Here is a 17,674-nt window from a genome sequence, read left to right on the forward strand (position 1 = left end):
GCCCCTGAGAAGCGGCCTCCACAGGGCCGCCAGCTCAGCTGCTTCCTCCAGCCCCCGACAGAGCAGTCTGACAATTTCACTCTCGTGAAGCCTGGCATTGAGCTGGGATTCACAGTCTCTCGGGATGAGGCTGCTGGTGGTGTAGAGAGATAGGCTTTAAAGGTTGGACTGGAAATGCATTTCTGTATCTGGAACAGGTAGGAAAGAAACATCTGAAGCTTAAAGCAACAACCCCACCCTATCTACTTCCTTATAAGACTCACTTCTCAAAGCCCAGCTCAGGAAGAAACAAACACACACAGAAAAACCCAGCCTCATGGTTTCATGCAGCAGTTCAGGTGAATACAAGGTGATACCAAGCCTTCATGCTACAGGCACAATGCAAGTTCCGAAGATGGACCCTCGGCTCGCTAAAGTTAAAAGAAGCATTTAGTTGCCAATGCATGGGGTTGTTTTTTTTAAACACAGAAATAGTTATTATTCCCATGCCACAGGCCCTAGGAAAACATTCATCACGTAAACATAGATCATAAGAGCTGATGACTGAACAGCTGCCTGATGGCTCGCAGACTGTCTCTACCCTCTGCCTCCTGTCAACCTCGGGATGAACATCGGGCATGAGCAGCGGCATCACCTCCAGATGAGGAAGCTGCAGCCGGCGTCACTCAGCTCAGAGCCTCCCTCCAGCTCAGGGATTTGGGGCTCCATCAAGCCCTACGAGCACAGAGGGACAGGCAGATAACTGTGTCCAAATGTTACCCAAATGGGGTAACAGGTGCCAAGTGCATTTGAGACATGCTTTTTTTTCCTTCTTCCCCTTGAGATGGAGTCTGGCTCTGTTGCCCAGCCTGGAGTGCAGTGGCACCATCTCTGCTCACTGCAACCTCCTTCTCCCAGGTTCAAATGATTCTCCTGCCACAGCCTCCCGAATAGCTGGGGTTACAGGCCTGCACCTCCAAGCCTGGCTAAGTTTTTGTATTTTTAATAGAGATGGGGTTTCGCTATGTTGACCGGGCTGGTCTTGAATTCCTGACCTGAAGTGATCCACCCGCCTCTGCTTCCCAAAATGTTGGGATTACAGGTGTGAGCCACCACGCCCAGCCTACAAGTTTTTGTAAGAAGAGTACACGTCAGGGCATGTGGCCAAAAGGTGATGCTATTGAGGTGGACAAGGGGCCTGGTGTCACGGATAGTCCTGGTTTCTCATCATAGAGTGTGAGGTGCATGAAGTGAAGTTCTAAGCATATTCTGAGCTGGTTGGCTGGAGGGAATCAGGGCTACTGGCAGCCTTAGCTTTGCACATGTCCATGTTAGAGCCTCAGAGGCATGATCAGAAAGATTTAGTTTTAAGAGGATGACTTTGTACTTTTCAGATTTCAGAAGCCAATTTATCTTCCCAGGTAGCAGTGCAGCGACTTTCTCTTGCCAGCCTCCATCACAGGTAAAATGAGAGCCCTTCCAGAGCAGAGTGTGGGGTCCGTCTAGGGTGTGGCCATTGCCCAAGGCGGGAGCCTTTGACCAGGAGGCCCCGTGGTCAGTTTCTGTTCTTTGTCTTGCATAAGAGTTTTGATTTTGCTGTTTCTTTTCTCTTCCACTGCATACTTTATACGGAAATTTGAAGAGATAATTGAATAGGGAGGTTTTATCTCTTGAATGTGCTGATAACGTGGAGATGATAATATTCTGTCTCAGAGCCCTTCCTTGGGCAACTAGAGCCTTGGTAAGCAGTCTGCTTTGAGAGAGCTGGAGACTGCTGATACCTGCAAATTATTACTAATAACATCGAAATATGTTTATTAACTGTAAGAGGCAGAAATAGTTTAAGAGCCTAGGGGCTTAATTAAATGTGAAATATGCAGGGAGAGAAGTAGGTAATAATGCAAGCAGGAATCAGGCTATTATTTACTTTGATTGTTGAAATAGACCTTGTTGTTCCGAGTGGAGTCCTATCTGGGGGATACCTGTAACAGTATCTTCTTCTCCCTCTCTCCCCTCTCTATCCCTTCCCTCCCTCATTTATTATGGATCAGGCACTGTGTTAAGGATTAGATTACAGTAATGAGAGAGAAGACTAGCTTCTTGTCATCATGGAATTACAGTCTATAGTGAGGAGAAAATTAATACTAATCAACCACATTAGTAAATGCAAGATAACCATGACATGCCCGTCCACAGACAAATGGATAAATAAATTGGGATACATTTACACATTGGAACCTTGGGCTGCAAGGAGATTGAAGATCTGTAACTACAGGCAACAGTATGGCTGGATCTCATAAACAATGTTGACTGAAAGAAACTAGGTACAAACAGATACGACCAAAACACACTCAGGTGATTGTATTAATCTAAATGCAAAAGTGGGTGAGACCGATGCGTGCTCTTGGAGGTACCCGTTGTGGTTGTCCTCTGGGGGTATGGTGCAGCGTGGCTGATGTGGGTCACTCAGATTTTCAGGGCACAGGGTGAAAGTGAGGGGTCAGGAGAGAGCCGGATGCTGGATCACCCCGCACATGCTAAGAAACCAGGATGGCAATGTGGGTGTGGCGGGTTCCATGGAGGTTAAGCAAATGGAAACTGTGGATGGTCGTTAGCTCAACAGATGCCGTAAGATCAGAGTGCCCCTGAGGCCTCTGGTTTCTGGATGATCCCCATGTATTTATCACTTAGTCGTGGGAGCACAGATCTTAGAAGGAGGCTCAGGAGCCCTGGCTGCGCAAGTAATTCCACTGCACACTGATTCAGTTTGGTGAAGTCCACACCTCTCAACTGACCAGAGTCACAAAAAAGGAAAAACAAAAAGGAGAGGGAATAGAAAATGGAGGCAGGGTGGGAAGTAGAGAAAGAGGCAGACAGAGACAAGGAGAAAAAGACCCAACAAGACGGACAGACGTGCCTGGTTTAAATCCCAGGGCAGCCTGGGCCGGTTCTCCTCAGAGAGCGTGTGTCCTGGAGTCTGCACAGATGATTCGGTGGCCAGGGTCTGTTCTTCACCAGCCAGGAAGTCATTTCTGAATTCCTCTCCTGTCGTAAGCATCTTGTGCTGAGAGCTACATGTTTTTTTCATGCTGCTTTCTTCTACCCTTGGGCACTGTTGACACAAATAACCATCTCTGTCATAGCCACAAAACTTGGTGTGTTTCCTGGACGGCTCACCTGGACTCTCTTGCAGGCAGACAGAACCATCAACCAGCCACAGCCTGCCAAGACCTTCAGGGGCAGGCCTTGGGCATTGGCTGGAGACCTTTTAAAATTATTTTATAGGAGTACTAAAGGCTTATTGGGGAAAAAAAAAAAAGCTTTTTAGTTATCTTATTTAAAAAAAAATACATTACTATTTTAATGCTTTGGTATATCAGGTAGCTTGGGCTAAATTATACTGTTGTGACAAGCAGTCCGCAAGCCTTGGCAGCTTACAACAGTAAGTTTATTATTCGTCTGTTTCCCACTCATGCCACACATCCATCGTGGGTTAGCTGTGGCTGTGCTCACGCTGTCTCCATGCCAGGATCCAGGAAGAAGCAACAGCCCTTCGCCAGGGCGTGCAGCTCTCCTGACACGGGGATAAGAGACAATGGCAGGCCTTGCTCCGATCCTGAAAGCTTCTGCTCAGAAGCGACACACATCACTCCCTCAAAACACATGGTCAGGCCTGATGATAATGAGCTGGAAGGTATAATCCTCTCTCAGGGAGGAGCCCTGCAGGAGGACGATGGGAACATTGGGCAGAATAGAAATGTAATGTGCCTCTACAAGTAATACTCATTATAGAAAAACCCAGGAAGGATAGATATGTGTTACGTAGCCATTAAAAATGGTGATGTAGATCTAATTTTAAAATTCTTTTAAAGGTGAATTTTATGGTATGTGAATTGTATCTCAGTTTTTAAAAATTATTTATTTTTGTGAAACAGAGTCTCACTCTGTTGCCCAGGATGGAGTGCAATGGTGCAGTCTCGGCTCACTGCAGCCTCCGCCTCCCGGGTTCAAGCAATTCTCGTGCCTCGGCTACGTGTGTAGCTGGGATTACAGGTGCGTGCTACCATGCCTAGCTAATTTTTGTGTTTTTAGTAGAGATGGGGTTTTGCCATGTTGGCCAGGCTGGTCTTGAACTTGTGGCCTCAAGTGATCCACCTGCCTCAGCCTCCCAGAGTGCTGGGATTACAGGTGTGAGCCACCATGCCTGCCTGGTGATATAGATCTAATATGTCAGTTTGGAAAGCTGTTATATGTGCCAGAATGGGGGGAGGGAGAAGCAGGTAACAAACGAGAATGGATAGTTCAGGCTCATTTAAAAAAATTATAATTAAAATGTATGTATTAGCATAGGAAAAGAAATGGAAAGATCTAGGCCAGATGTAGCACACCTTGGGGTCTGCAGAGCCCAGCTGGGAAATGACTCAGGATGACTTCTCGGTGCCAGCCCTCGGTCACCGTGCGGCATTTCGGACTCTGTGTTCCCTCATCTTCCAGGTTTGTCTGTCGTTGCTGTTGTTTTTTGTGATGAAAATCTGGATTTCAATGTTAAAACCTGTTATTTTTAAATGTTGGGAACCAATTAGATGTTTTCACCTGCGTGAATTACGAGTTTGCCACCTCTGATAGGAGCCAACTGTGACTTTCTCTGGGTAGTGAGATTTTGTGTGTTTTGTTTTTCTTTTTTTTTTTATTTGTCTGTATTTTCTCACTTTACCCTGAAGCCAGGTATTTCCTTTTGACAAATAGTAATTGGGGAACTGATTAAAAAAAAAAAAAAAAAAACTTTAGGTATAGGAATTGCTCTTGACTTTGTAATTCTGTATTCGGTTGTTGGTGTTTAATCAAACGATAGTGACCCAAAGCATTGGCCATGCTTGATGGTTAATAAATGGCAGGGACAATGCCTGTGCCAGGACAGGCTGAACCCCAAGAGGAAGTCACAGTGGAGAGAGGGTACAGGTCGTCCTTGATGTCTTGCTGACCTTGAACATCAGGATTCTCTGTGCTGGCTTCTGTGGACACAGAGCCCTGGTGTGTCTTGTTGAAAATGACCCCATGACTGGGAAGATGCCAGCTGACTTGGTGGGAGAAAGGAGAAACCTTCTGAGGGCAAGTTCCCAGAGCAGTTGCTGAATAAGAATAGATAAAGCACTTAAACTCCAATTTAGCAATTACCCGAAGCACAGCTTCCTGCAGCGCCTTCATTTGCCAAATATGCCTTTTGCCTTTAAAGACACAGGAAATTGCATGAAGCAGAGAAAGAAAATTTGTTGGATATGAATGTGAATGTAAGAGTAGGCCTTAGATTCAATACACGCTATTGAATATTCAGGGTTTTATTTTATTTTATTTTTTTCCCCCAACCGTAATTCCCTGCCTCATCACCCATCATGCAAATGTGATTCTTAGGCATTTTCTAATGTTACTCTTTCCCTAAACAAGTAATCAAAACAGGGCTTTAAGCTGCATTTGGACTGCAAATAAGTTTAGTATAAAGTGTAATTATTCTCCTTAAAAAAAAAATCAACAGAGACAATTTGGACATTGGAATGGCTTGAATTATCCTTAATCAGAATTCAGAGTGGTGTCTATTCCAAAGATTAAAGTAAGGTCAGACCAGTCTTCTCTGGTAATAGCCAGTTTCTTAAAAAAAAGAAAGAAAGAAAGAAAGAAAACAAAACTTTAAAAAATGCTAAAAGTAGTACATCTTCATTATAGAAAATTCAGAAAATAAAGTTAGAAGGAAAACAAAGGACTCACATAGGTACGACTGCAATTAATATCTCCTTCTAGTTAATCCCAATACGTAGATATGATGGCAATTATTATCTCCTTCTAGTTAATCCCAACACATAATATATGATTGCAATTAATATTTCCTTCTAGTTAGTCTCACCACACAGATACGATGGTAATTAATATCTTGTGGTTAATCCCAACACATAGATATGATTGCAGTTAATATGTCCTCCTAGTTAGTCCCACCACTTAGATGTGATTGCAAGTAATATGTCCTTCTAGTTAGTAACAACACACAGATATGACTGCAGTTAATATCTCCTTCTAGTTAGTCCCACCACACAGACACAATTGCAGTTAATATCTCCTTGTAGTTAATCCAAACACATAGATACGATTGCAGTTAATATCTCCTTCTAGCTTTTCCTCTGTGCTTTTTTTTTTTTTTTTTTTTTGAGATGGAATCTTGCTCTGTCCCCCAGGCTGGAGTGCAGTGGCACAATCTCGGCTCACTGCAAGCTCTGCCTCCCAGATTCACACCATTCTCCCGCCTCAGCCTCCCGAGTAGCTGGGACTACAGGCGCCCCCCACCATGCCTGGCTAATTTTTTGTATTTTTAGTAGAGATGGGGGTTTCACCGTGTTAGCCAGGATGGTCTTGATCTCCTGACCTCGTGATCTTCCCCCCTCGGCCTCCCAGAGTGCTGGGATTACAGGCGTGAGCCACCGTGCCTGGCCCATTTTTTTCTTTAGTTGGAATCGTGTCACATGTAAACGTCTGTGTTCTGCTTTTTTTTTTTTTTTTTTTTTTCCTTTAAGAGATAGCGTCTCGTTCTGTCTCCCAGGCTGGAGCGCAATGGCAAGATCATAGCTCACTGAAGCCTCAAACGCTTGGGCTCAAGCTGCCCAAAGCCTTGGGATTACAGATGTGAGCCACTGTACCTGGCCCTGCGTCTGCTTTTTAATTTTTTTTTTTTTTTTTTTTTTGAGACAGAGTCTCCCTCTGTACCCAGGCTGGAGTGCAGTGGCGCCATCTCGGCTCACTGCAAGCTCCGCCTCCTGGGTTCAGGCCATTCTCCTGCCTCAGCCTCCTAAGTAGCTGGAACTACAGGCGCCCGCCACCACGCCCGGCTAATTTTTTGTATTTTTAGTAGAGAGGGGGTTTCACTGTGGTCTCGATCTCCTGACCTCGTGATCCGCCCACCTCGGCCTCCCAAAGTGCTGGGATTACAAGCGTGAGCCACCGCGCCCGGCCCTGCTTTTTAATTTAACGTGAGATTTTTCTCCTGTTACTCCGCACTTTACACCAGAACCATCTCTTGCGGTGCACGGTGTCCGGTGACACCATCACACGGTCGTATCATTTCTCTGATTGTTCCTTTTGCTCAGCATTTAAGTTTTTTTCTAATTTCTCCTTGTCAAATAGTTGTAGGGAGCCATGTTGCTCTTCAGGCTTGTTTTGTATGTCTGATTCTTTTCCTGAATAGGTTTGTGGTGAGAGGAGCCGGTAGCAGTGTGCTGTCTTAGAAAGGGCATAGACTTCCTTAGTAGATGGATACAAATTGCAATCTTGACTGTTGTTTTCTTGCTCTCTGACCACAGGCAGCTTACTGAACTGCTGTGCTTTATTCAGGGGTCCCCAGCTGATACCAGGCTGTTGCCTGTTAGGAACTGGGCCACACAGCAGGAGGTGAGCGGCGGGCCAGCGAGCAGTACTGCCTGAGCTCCGCCTCCTGTCAGATCAGCAGTAGCATCAGATTCTCATAGAGCACAAACCCCATTGTGAACTTCGCATACAAGGGATCTAGGTTGCATGCTCCTTATGAGAATCTAATGTCCAACGATCTGAGGGGAAACAGTTTCATCCCCAAACCATCAGTTTCCCCACCCCCCAGCCCCAGTCCTTGGAAAAATAGTCTTCCACGAAACCAGTCCCTGGTGTCAAAATGGTTGGGAACCGCTGTTTTATTTTCTTTGCACACTGGGGCAATGCCACCCAACTTGCAGGGTAGTTGTGAAGTGAAGGATAATGACTGTGAGGTTCCCGGCCTTGAGGGGGACTCTTACATCAGTTGCTGTGCTGTCTGCTCCAAGAACAGGCCTGAGGGGCAGTGACCTTGGGATCAGGCACACCTGCTTTGGAATCAGTCATTCCTGAGTTTGCATCTCAGCTCTGCCTTCAGAGATCTATAGCCTTGGGCAAGTTAACATTCTTAACATCAGTTTATTCATTTGTAAAATGAGTATAGTGCATCAAAGCTCATAAAGTAGTTATTAGGATCAGATGAAATTAATAAAATGATATTACTTGTAAAGCACTTATATAGTCCCAGTAATATAGCTCATACTGAATATGTGACAGCCGTTATTGTTGTGACTGTTACTATTACTTTTGTCGTCCTCATTGTTCTTATCTGTGCTGGCAGTGGGCTGTAGAGAAGCTGTGGTGGGAGAATAAGGAGAAACACCTTACTTCGCGTGTAAGTGGTGATAGTCACAGAAGCTTCCAGGAGGGGGTGATGCTTGATGCAGTCTTTTTTTATTTTTTTATATTTTTTGGAGATGGAGTCTCGGTCTGTCACGCCCAGGCTGGAGTGCAGTGGTGCGATGTCGACTCACTGCAGCCTCTGCCTCCCGGGTTCAAATGATTCTCCTGCCTCAGCCTCCCAAGTAGGTGGGATTACAGGCACCTGCCACCCACACCAGGCTATTTTTGCATTTTCAGTAGAGATGGGGTTTTGCCATTTTGGCCAGGCTGGTCTCGAACTCCTGGCCTCAGGTGATCCACCCATCCTGGCCTCCCAAAGTGCTAGCATTATAGGCATGAGCCATGGCGCCCAGCCTGAGGCACTCTTAAATGGGAGTTGGGAGTGAGTGGGGTGGGGGTCCTGTGAGCTCCCAGGCCCCAAGATGAGATGTCTGGGCAAAGGGTGAAATGAGGGGTGGGTAGGAGAAATGGCCCCCTGCTGTGAGGGTTGAATCAGTGCAGATCCTGAGAACATTGCTCCAATTAACTGAGCCCCAGGGATTTGTGAGGAGGAGAGTATTAGATTTATTATATTGTGATGTCTTTTGCTTTTTCGTTTAGGCGCTGGAGCTTTTTCTTCTTCTATTTTTTTTTTTTACCATGGAATTTATTGATCCACAGTGTACGAATGATGCTCTCCCGCTCTGTGTTCTAATGAAAAAAGTTAGCTCTGATGGAACACATCAAAAGGTGAAATAAACTCATTCCCTTAAAAAAATTTAAAAAAAAGTTGACCTTTTGCAAAAAGTGTCAGAAAATGGGCCCATCTGTGTTATGTAAAGTGTGAGTTTTCTCTCTGAGTTGAATGAAGTCAGGAAACGATCATGTAAAAAACTTCTGCTTCAGAGTGTCAAGAATTTAGGGGTGTTGCTCTTGGTCACGACATCTTCTGAACTGTTAACCTAAACCCACAGCCGGTGCTCTGAGGTCATCTCTTGCTCGTGGCATAGCTTTAGCTCACAAGCTGCTTTCTGAGGTCTTGTTCATTCATTCCCTCCCTCTCTCCCTCCCTCCCTCCCTCCCTCCCTTCCTTCCTTCCTTACTTCCCTCCCTCCCTCCCTTCTTCCTTCCTTCCTTCCCTTCCTTCCCTCCCTCCCTCCCTCTCTCCTTCCCTCCCTCCCTCACTCCCTCCCTCCCTCCCTCCCTCCCTCCCTTCCTTCCTTCCTTCCTTCCTTCCTTCCTTCCTTACTTCCTTCCTCCCTCCCTCCCTCCCTCCCTGTCTCCCTCCCTCCCTCCCTTCCTCCCTTCCTTCCTTCCTTCCCACCCCACCGGTGAACCTACCAACAAAGACTTATGGGGCACCTTCCGTGCAGGCTGTCTTCTATGCCCTGGGGATATACTCATGAGGCCAAAGAGATAAGGTGGCTGCTCCCAAGGCGTGCAGGCTTAATAAACAGTTCAGCAAATAGCACTTTACTTTTATTCAGCAATGAGTGCTGGGAAGGAAATGAGACCTGGTGATGGTGGAGGGGACCAGGACACAGGGGTAGAGGCTGCTTTACTTTAAGTCACTGGGAAGGCCCTTCTTCCTTGATTGGGGCAGGAATAGTCCTTGGGTTTATTGGCAGCCCAGACTGAGCAGATCAGTCCTCCCCATTTACAGATTTGCCAGTTACCGTTAGTCACGGCTGTTTGTATATCTTGTATTCTAAGACTTGACCCTGGTCCTTCAGAAACCTTTTGGTGTGGTGGAGGAAACCGATGCATTTTTGGGGTCAATGCTGTCACTGTAAATATTTGTGATGAATAAGGGGCACACATTAGGACTGTAGAAGTCCAGGGTTTGCACACTTAGCCCAGGCTGGCACGGGGGAGTGCTCAGGAAGACACACCTTCTGGAGAAAAGGTGGCCTGGGCTGGTGGCAGGAGGATCAGGCAGAGAAGGCTGGGCAGGGCATCCTGAGAGAGGGGACGGCAGGAAGCAGAGCCAGGGAACAGCACGCTATGCGTAGGAGCAGCGACAGTGCACATGTGCTACGCGTCACGTCCTGTAGGCCCAGGGCCAGACCCTGCCTTTACTGTGACGTCTAAGTACAGGGCCGTCTAGGTCCATGCCTGCCTTTACTGTGACGTCTAAGTACAGGGCCGTCTAGGTCCATGCCTGCCTTTACTGTGACGTCTAAGTACAGGGCCGTCTAGGTCCATGCCTGCCTTTACTGTGACGTCTAAGTACAGGGCCGTCTAGGTCCATGCCTGCCTTTACTGTGACGTCTAAGTACAGGGCCGTCTAGGTCCATGCCTGCCTTTACTGTGACGTCTAAGTACAGGGCCGTCTAGGTCCATGCCTGCCTTTACTGTGACGTCTAAGTACAGGGCCGTCTAGGTCCATGCCTGCCTTTACTGTGACGTCTAAGTACAGGGCCGTCTAGGTCCATGCCTGCCTTTACTGTGACGTCTAAGTACAGGGCCGTCTAGGTCCATGCCTTCACTTGCCAGTGACAGGAGCTTGGCTAGTTTATTTGGGAGGAAAAAGAGGTTGAGGAGAGGAGAGGAGCTCACTCTGCTGGAATTCTATGGCAGCTCACAGAATGAAGAGTGGGGGCGAGAGGCTGGGTCTTGCAGCCGGGGAGCAGGGCTCCCCACTATGCAACTGCCAGGGGCAGAAAGCCTTCTCCCCATGTGTTGACTGTGCATTGGTCTCAGGGAAGGGCTTTGGTGGACCGGACCTGGTGCAAGGGATATTGTGACGAGCCGGGCCTGGGCCATGGCATAGGGGTGAGGGTATGGGTAGAGGTGGGTCCTGTGGCAGAGCCACCAGGAATATGCGGAATGGGGAGCGGGTTCCTGAGTGGAAGGAGCCCCAGGGAAACAAAACCAACCCCATGCTTCTGAAAAGTTGTGTGTGTCCCATTGCTTTCCAACCCTATGGAGGTCCCCTCCCGCCACGAGTCATTACGTTTGTCTACATCCTGGTTAGCCACAGTTTTGGGCAGCGTTTGTCACCTTGAAAACAGAGAAAAGAAATGTCTTGAGGGGAGATAATGTCGACCTAACGAGCCTTCTTCCTCTGCCTTAATGTCCACTGATTGGAACACCCCCTTTAGAAACTCGGCTCACAGGATCATAAGAACTGTAACAATTGGCCGGGCTTGATGGCTCATGCCTGTAAGCCCAGCAGTTTAGGAGGCTGAGGTGGATGGACCACCTGAGGGCAGGAGTTTGAGACCAGCCTGGCCAATATGGTAAAACCCCGTCTCTACTAAAAATACAAAAATTAGCCTGGTGTGGTGGCATATGTCTGTAGTCCCAGCTACTTGGGAGACTGAGGTAGAAGAATCGCTTGAACCCAGGAGGTGGAGGTTGCAGTGAGCCAAGGTCGAGCCACTGCACTCCGGCCTGGGCAACAGAGCAAGACTGCGTCTCAAAAAAAAAAAAAAAAAAAAAAGAAAAGAAAGAAAAAAACAAACTTAGCCAGGCGTGGTGGTGCACGCCTGTAATCCCAGGTACTTGGGAGGCTGAGGCACAAGAATCGCTTGAACCCGGGGGACAGAGGTTGCAGTGAGCTGAGGTTGTGCCACTCCACTCCAGCCTAGGTGACAAAGTGAGACCCTGTCTCAAAACAAAACAAAACCCCAAAAACCTATTGATGAGAGGCCCTGTTCAGCTTTCTCTGGACCCATTCCAGTTCATAGCTGTTTTCATTCCTGATGCTGGTGCCGCTGCTCAAGGGTCAGTCTCCTCTGCTCCACCTGCTGGCCAGAGTATCTGTCCCCTGCCCCCTGTTTTGAGGTCCTCACATGGGGCATCCTTCTTAAAACCTCGCATGCTTGTTCTCTTGCCCAGCCCTACATCAAGGCTGATGGGCAAGTTTACTGGGTGGTGTTTATTTCATGCCATTTGACATGCTGGGGTGGAGAGTCTGGACGGTGGATTGAAACATACTTCTCCTGCATGGCCTCAGGCAACTTGTTTGACCTTTCCGAGTCTCAGTTTCCTTCTCTGTGAAATGGGGATCATATTATAACAGGAACAAATCGGTAAGATAATACTAATTATTGACCAGAGTGTCGACAACATAGTAAGCTCTCAGTGGCTGTTTTTGTTTCTCTGTTTGCCTGAAATAGAAAGTAGGTGATCTGTGAGTTCTAGGATCAGAAACCTGGGCCCTGGGGACAGCCCGGTACCCTGAGAACTGCAAAGCAGGGTGTTTGGTGGGGTGGAAGGCAGCAGAAGTGGGATCAGGGAGAGGGAGCCGACATTCATTCATTTTTTGTGTGTCCTGTCTCAGAGCCAGAGTGATATGCCGGGAAGTGCTAGTCAAGGGGGTAATATGTATCTAAACCACTGGTTTTAGTGGTTTTATGTATCTAAACTGTGTACTGAAACAGCTGCACCTTGTGTACCCTGCAACCCGCAAAGTAGGGCCTTCCCATGACCCACGGAGACAGTTCCTCCGAGTGCTAGGGACCCTCCAACGCCTCTGCACGACGGCGGGGGGCTTTCTTGACTTCCTGCATCTCACACCAAAGGCCCTGCTGACCTCATCCAGGACAGCACAGGTCAGACAGGCCTTTGCTCCAGTCCCATGAACACATTGACGTTAACCTGTAAGGAAAGGCTAGAACAGGGCGGGTGCCAGGCCTGACATCTCGCATCGTGCTGGGAAGTCCCCGCATGCTGCCACTCTGTAACGTCTGTTACAAAGTATAAATTCAGCCTTCTGGGGCCCCGGAGAAAAGGGAGCTGGCACTTGGTGTCTTTGGTGTCAGTCCTGTTGGTTATGGGATGGGGGTAGGGCTGGTCATCTCTTCATGGGGAAGAAGCTGTGCTCTGTGGCCAGGTCATATACCAGGAGCTTGACCTTGGGCCAGTCTGCCCATCCTCAGGCCCAGGAGAGGGTTGGGGGGATCACATCACTTTGCCCTTTGCAGCTGTTCTTCAGTTGCAGAGAATGTGTGCACCGCGCTGCCCTCTCCCTCTCCGTCTGTCTTCCTCTGTCTCCTCCTGTTTCCCTCTATTTCTCCTATCCCAAGAAATCAGTGCAAGCATCGGCTGATAGGAACCATCTGGTCTTAGCCAGTACTGAGAATAAAGGCATTTTGCAGGGACGTACTTCTGCCTTACAACTGTTTGTTAAAATTCTGAAGTGTTCTCTAGATCAGAAAAAGATCCCATTTATTAAACTGATGACCAGCGAGGAGACGGTCAGGTAATTTGGTTGAAGGGAGCAGCTCCTTTTTAGGGCACCGTCTTGGAGACTCAGGCCACAGGAAGGCGGATGCAAGGCTCTGAGAACCTGCCCTGCTTGAGGGGTCCTGAGCGTGGCTTTGGCTACTTCCATTTTTTTGAGTCCTAGACATCTCTTGGGACACAGCTGTTTCAGGACACAGTGTAGAAAACACCAGAGGACGCCGTTTAGAAAACACCAGTTTAGGTATGTATTTCCTCCTTGATGAGCACAGTTCTTCCCAGCAGCTGCATCCAGCAGCACAGTCTGGGTCCTCAGCCTTGCAGGTTTCTATTGCTTTGCTCCTGGAAGGCCCCGGCTGGAATGTTGTCACCCATGACCCTGGAGCTCCTTGCAGCAGAACCAGCTACTCCATGGCGAGGACACATCTTGTCGGTTCCCCTGGCCTCTGGGCCTTGGGCAGGTTGAAATGATGGGCGTAGTCCCAGCTGGACAGGGCATCCTGAGAGAGGGAACGGCAGGAAGCAGAGCCAGGGAACAGCACGCTATGTGTAGGAGCAGCGACACCACACACGTGCCGCACGTCACATCCTGTAGGCCCAGGGTCTGGGCCTTGGGGTTGGGTTTTGGGTCTGCGTTGCTCCTGGGGCAGCTGCTAGGATCAAATGGTGGGGGGCGGGTGTGAGTGGCACTCAGTTGGGGCCCTGCACACCCCAGGAGTTTTATGTTGGTGATGCAGAAGTCGCTGAGGGTTGATTTCCAAAGGGGATTAAAGCTCTTTTCCTGGCGATGCCCGAGACCCCTGCTATGCTCTGCTGCAGCCCCCGGAGCAGCACTGGCACAGGTGAGGGCCACGCTTCCTCCCTGGGCCCAGGCGTCAGGTGCTGGCTCTCCACAAGAGGCCGTGGCTTTAGGACCTCACAGACATTTCTATTCGGAGAGGGGATGGAATGAAGACAGGAACACAGCACCGTTTTTAGTACAAGGAGACGGCAACAGCTTGGCGTCAGCGCGATGCGTGACATTTCCGTGTGTAAGGTGTGCTGCTGCCTGGTGGAGTGGCGCGCAAGCACCTGGCTGCTTTCCTCCCTGCCAGATGCCATTTCAGGAAATCGCCTTTGTTGCTCAGGCATTCGTACCCCTGACTGCTCAGGCGTGGCCTGGCTTGGGATTCAGGAGGGCTGAGGGGCCTCTCTGAGCTCCCCCGGTGCCTGGAAGGACTCTGCAGGGTCCTAGCCCCTGGCCTGCCATGAGGGCCTTCATCTTAAGGCACTTTCTGACTGGGGGACTTTGGCTGTATCCTTTTGAGACAGTCTTGCCCTGTGGCCCAGGCTGGAGTACAGTGGTTCACTGCAACCTCCACCTCCTGGGTTTAAACGATTCTCCCGCCTCAGCTTCCCAAGTAGCTGGGATTACAGGTGCCTGCCACCATGCCCAGCTAATGTTTGTATTTTAGTAGGAATGGGGTGTTGCCATATTGGCTAGGCTGGTCTCGAACTCCTGGCCTCAAGTGTTCTGCCTGCCTCGGCCACCCAAAGTGCTGGGATTACAGGCGTGAGCCACTGCGCCCGGCCTCTTCCCTTGTCTTTGAACTTGAGGGGTCGCTAGGGTATTTCCAATGTCCCGGTCCAGGCCTGACATCTCTGAATATATGAAAGGAAAGGAGCAAACCTGAGATTCTGAAAGACAGTTTGTGTTCCAGCTTAGAAAGAGAGACAGAGAAGCCAACAGCGTGTCCATAAAGCATCATGGGGACTTATAACTGTTAGTGAAATCCTGTAATTTTTCAGCGTAGCCCAAATGAATGTGGTATGTTTCTTTCTCTTTGCTTCTCCTCCTATTTTTCATTCTTTCTCTCTTGCTTTGCTTTTCTTCCTTTCTTAGTCTGTTTCTTTTCACTCACTCACTCACTCACTCACTCTCTTTAACCTGAGTCCCGGCAAGGCAAGGTGTCACCCACTGTGCTCTGTGCTCAGGATGCAGTGGATGGGCCCGAGTCCCTGCACACCGCATGGCCTCTCCATAGGGGAGAGACTCAGGTGTTCAGACCGCTGTGAGGCAGTGGGTTGGGAGTGGTGTGAGAGGAGGGTTGGTTGTGCCAGGCATGGGAGATGGTGGCCTTTGTGGAGGACAGGCGACATCTGAACTGAGTCTCAGGCCATACATATGAGATAGATCGAGGGACAGAATGGAGCTGGCAGGTAGACAAGTCTCTGTCAGGTTAGCTGGTCTCATTCCTTTCCCCTCTTGACCCTGGTTCCTTCACCACTCATAGCTGTCCCCTCCTCCTTCATAGCCCCGGGACCCAAAGCCCCTGGGAGGGGTCAGGAGCACACCAGCACCCAGATTTATCTCCACCATCTTCCTCTTCTTCCTTCAGGCGAAATCTCAACAATGCATGGTGGCTACTAGCACTTAATGTCTTTTTCTGCTGCACCCTCAGTGAAGCAGGGCTGGCCTTCCGAACTACTCTGGGGCACGCCCTTCCCCCATCCCAGGGCCACTGCCTGGCATGTTCATGCTGGGCTTGCTGCAGCTGCCCACATTCCGGGGCCCCAGCAGTCCATCTGCACTGCCAGGCCCAGCCCTGCCTGGCATGGGCTCCCCACCCCTGTGTGGCACAGATGCAGAACCTTGGACTTGGGGGCACACGCTCACTCTTGGCCGGGGGCTGCTGGCTTATGGAGAGTTTCCTGTTGACCTTTCTAAGCAGCCTCGGAGATTCACCTCTTGGCCTAGCTTGGGCAGGAGTGGCGAGGTCAGGGGGCACGAGTGGGGGGGCATCTCGGGGCTGTCTTTATTCTGACCTGCTTGATGCATCAGGTGGGACTTGCAGGCAGCCACCAGTCCTGCGAGGCAGGCAGGCGGTTCACTGCAGGCGTCCCAGCCCCACCCGGTTTCCAGCCAATTCATCAGCCCTCCTTGGGAAACTTTCACCTAATTTCAGAGCTCGGCTGGGTTCATCGCTCTCCCGCTCCCTTTATTTTCTTTCTACTGTCGTCCTTCTCCTTTCCTCCTTACCTCCCAGTTCACCTCTCCCCTTCTTCATTAACCCCCTCACTCCAACCCGGGACCCCTTTACTCTGGCAGACCATGTCTTTTTAGTGATCGTTTGATCTCAACCTTTGTCAAGCAGCAAAAGGTAGCAGGCCTAGATTTGGGCATTCTTTTAACACAGACCAGCAGTGAGGCTGCGCCTTGCCGGGTGCCAGGTAGAGGCAGTGAGGCTGCCTGGTCTGTGGTGGCAAGGACAGCCCGACTCACAGACTTTCAGAACTTCAGTCCAGAGGTAAGAGCTTGTCGTTCAAGGAAGTGATCACAATCATGAATGAACAGTCAGAAAGCCCAGGGGCTGTTGAGCACATTAAAATCAGAAGAGGTCACACGTGAACTGAGATCTGATGACTCAATTGGAGCTAACCAGGTGTAGGGGTGGAAGGAATGTTCTAGACTCAGGGAAGGTCTGGGCTGAGGGTCTGGGATGGGCAGGAGCCAGGCCTGTTGGAGGAACTGGAAGGAAATCTACCTGGTAGCAGAGAGGGAAACACAGCAGGGAAGGGGGAGAGTGATATAAGGGGAGGGTAGAGAGGAAGGCACCGGACGGGATCGTCCACCTGTCATGTAGACCATTGTCTTCCATCGTGGTTGCACATGGCAGCCTGGGCTTCCAAGGCAGGGGTCAGAGCAGGGGAGAAGCAAGGCTTCTCTTCCCCAGCCCCCCTCATCAGTGAGGCCAGTCTTTCCCAAAGGCCCTCCACCTGTTCTTGCCCTAGTTGCAGGGGCACCTGAGAAAGTGTCATTTGCCAGCCTTGCAATGGGACGCAGCCTCTGTGGGATGGGAAGAGAGCTGAGAGACAGGTGGTGGGCCAGCAGCTGCATGTCTGCCGTGACCTGGTGACAGTGACACTTAAGAGCCACTGGAAGTCACCACAGAGGCCACTGGGGAGTAGCAGGTCCTGATTTGCCGGTGGACTCGGGGCTTGGCTTCTGATTTAGCCAAGCTGGTGATAAAGACATACCAGGGACCAGGCAATTTACAAAAGAAAGAGGTTTAATGGACTCACAGTTCCATGTGGCTGGGGAGACCTCACAATCATGGTGGAAGGTGAAAGGCATGTCTCACGTGGTGGCAGACGAGAAGAATGAGAGCCAAGAGGAAGGGATTTCCCCTGATAAAACCATCAGATCTTGTGATACTTGCTCACTACCACAAGAACAGTACAGGGGAAACTGCCCCCGTGACTCAGTTATCTGGGTCCCTCCCACAACATGAGGGAATTATGGGAGCTACAATTCAAGATG

The 17,674-nt window shown here is 49.5% G+C and overlaps 1 protein-coding gene and 1 long non-coding RNA gene across 19 annotated transcripts in view; one reads left to right on the forward strand and one right to left on the reverse strand.

Moving 5' to 3' along the window:
* Positions 1-17,674, forward strand: part of SNX29 (sorting nexin 29) — a 657,788-nt gene that overhangs the window by 434,886 nt on the left and 205,228 nt on the right. The window lies entirely within an intron of this gene.
* On the reverse strand, positions 6,491-11,642 carry LOC144338393 (uncharacterized). The gene is made up of 3 exons (XR_013412473.1): positions 10,402-11,642; positions 6,962-10,262; positions 6,491-6,659 (listed from the first exon to the last, which is right to left on the reverse strand). It is a non-coding gene; the product is annotated as an uncharacterized LOC144338393 (long non-coding RNA).

Source organism: Macaca mulatta, chromosome 20 (assembly GCF_049350105.2).
Source record: "Macaca mulatta isolate MMU2019108-1 chromosome 20, T2T-MMU8v2.0, whole genome shotgun sequence".
In the NCBI taxonomy this organism is placed as follows: domain Eukaryota; kingdom Metazoa; phylum Chordata; class Mammalia; order Primates; family Cercopithecidae; genus Macaca; species Macaca mulatta.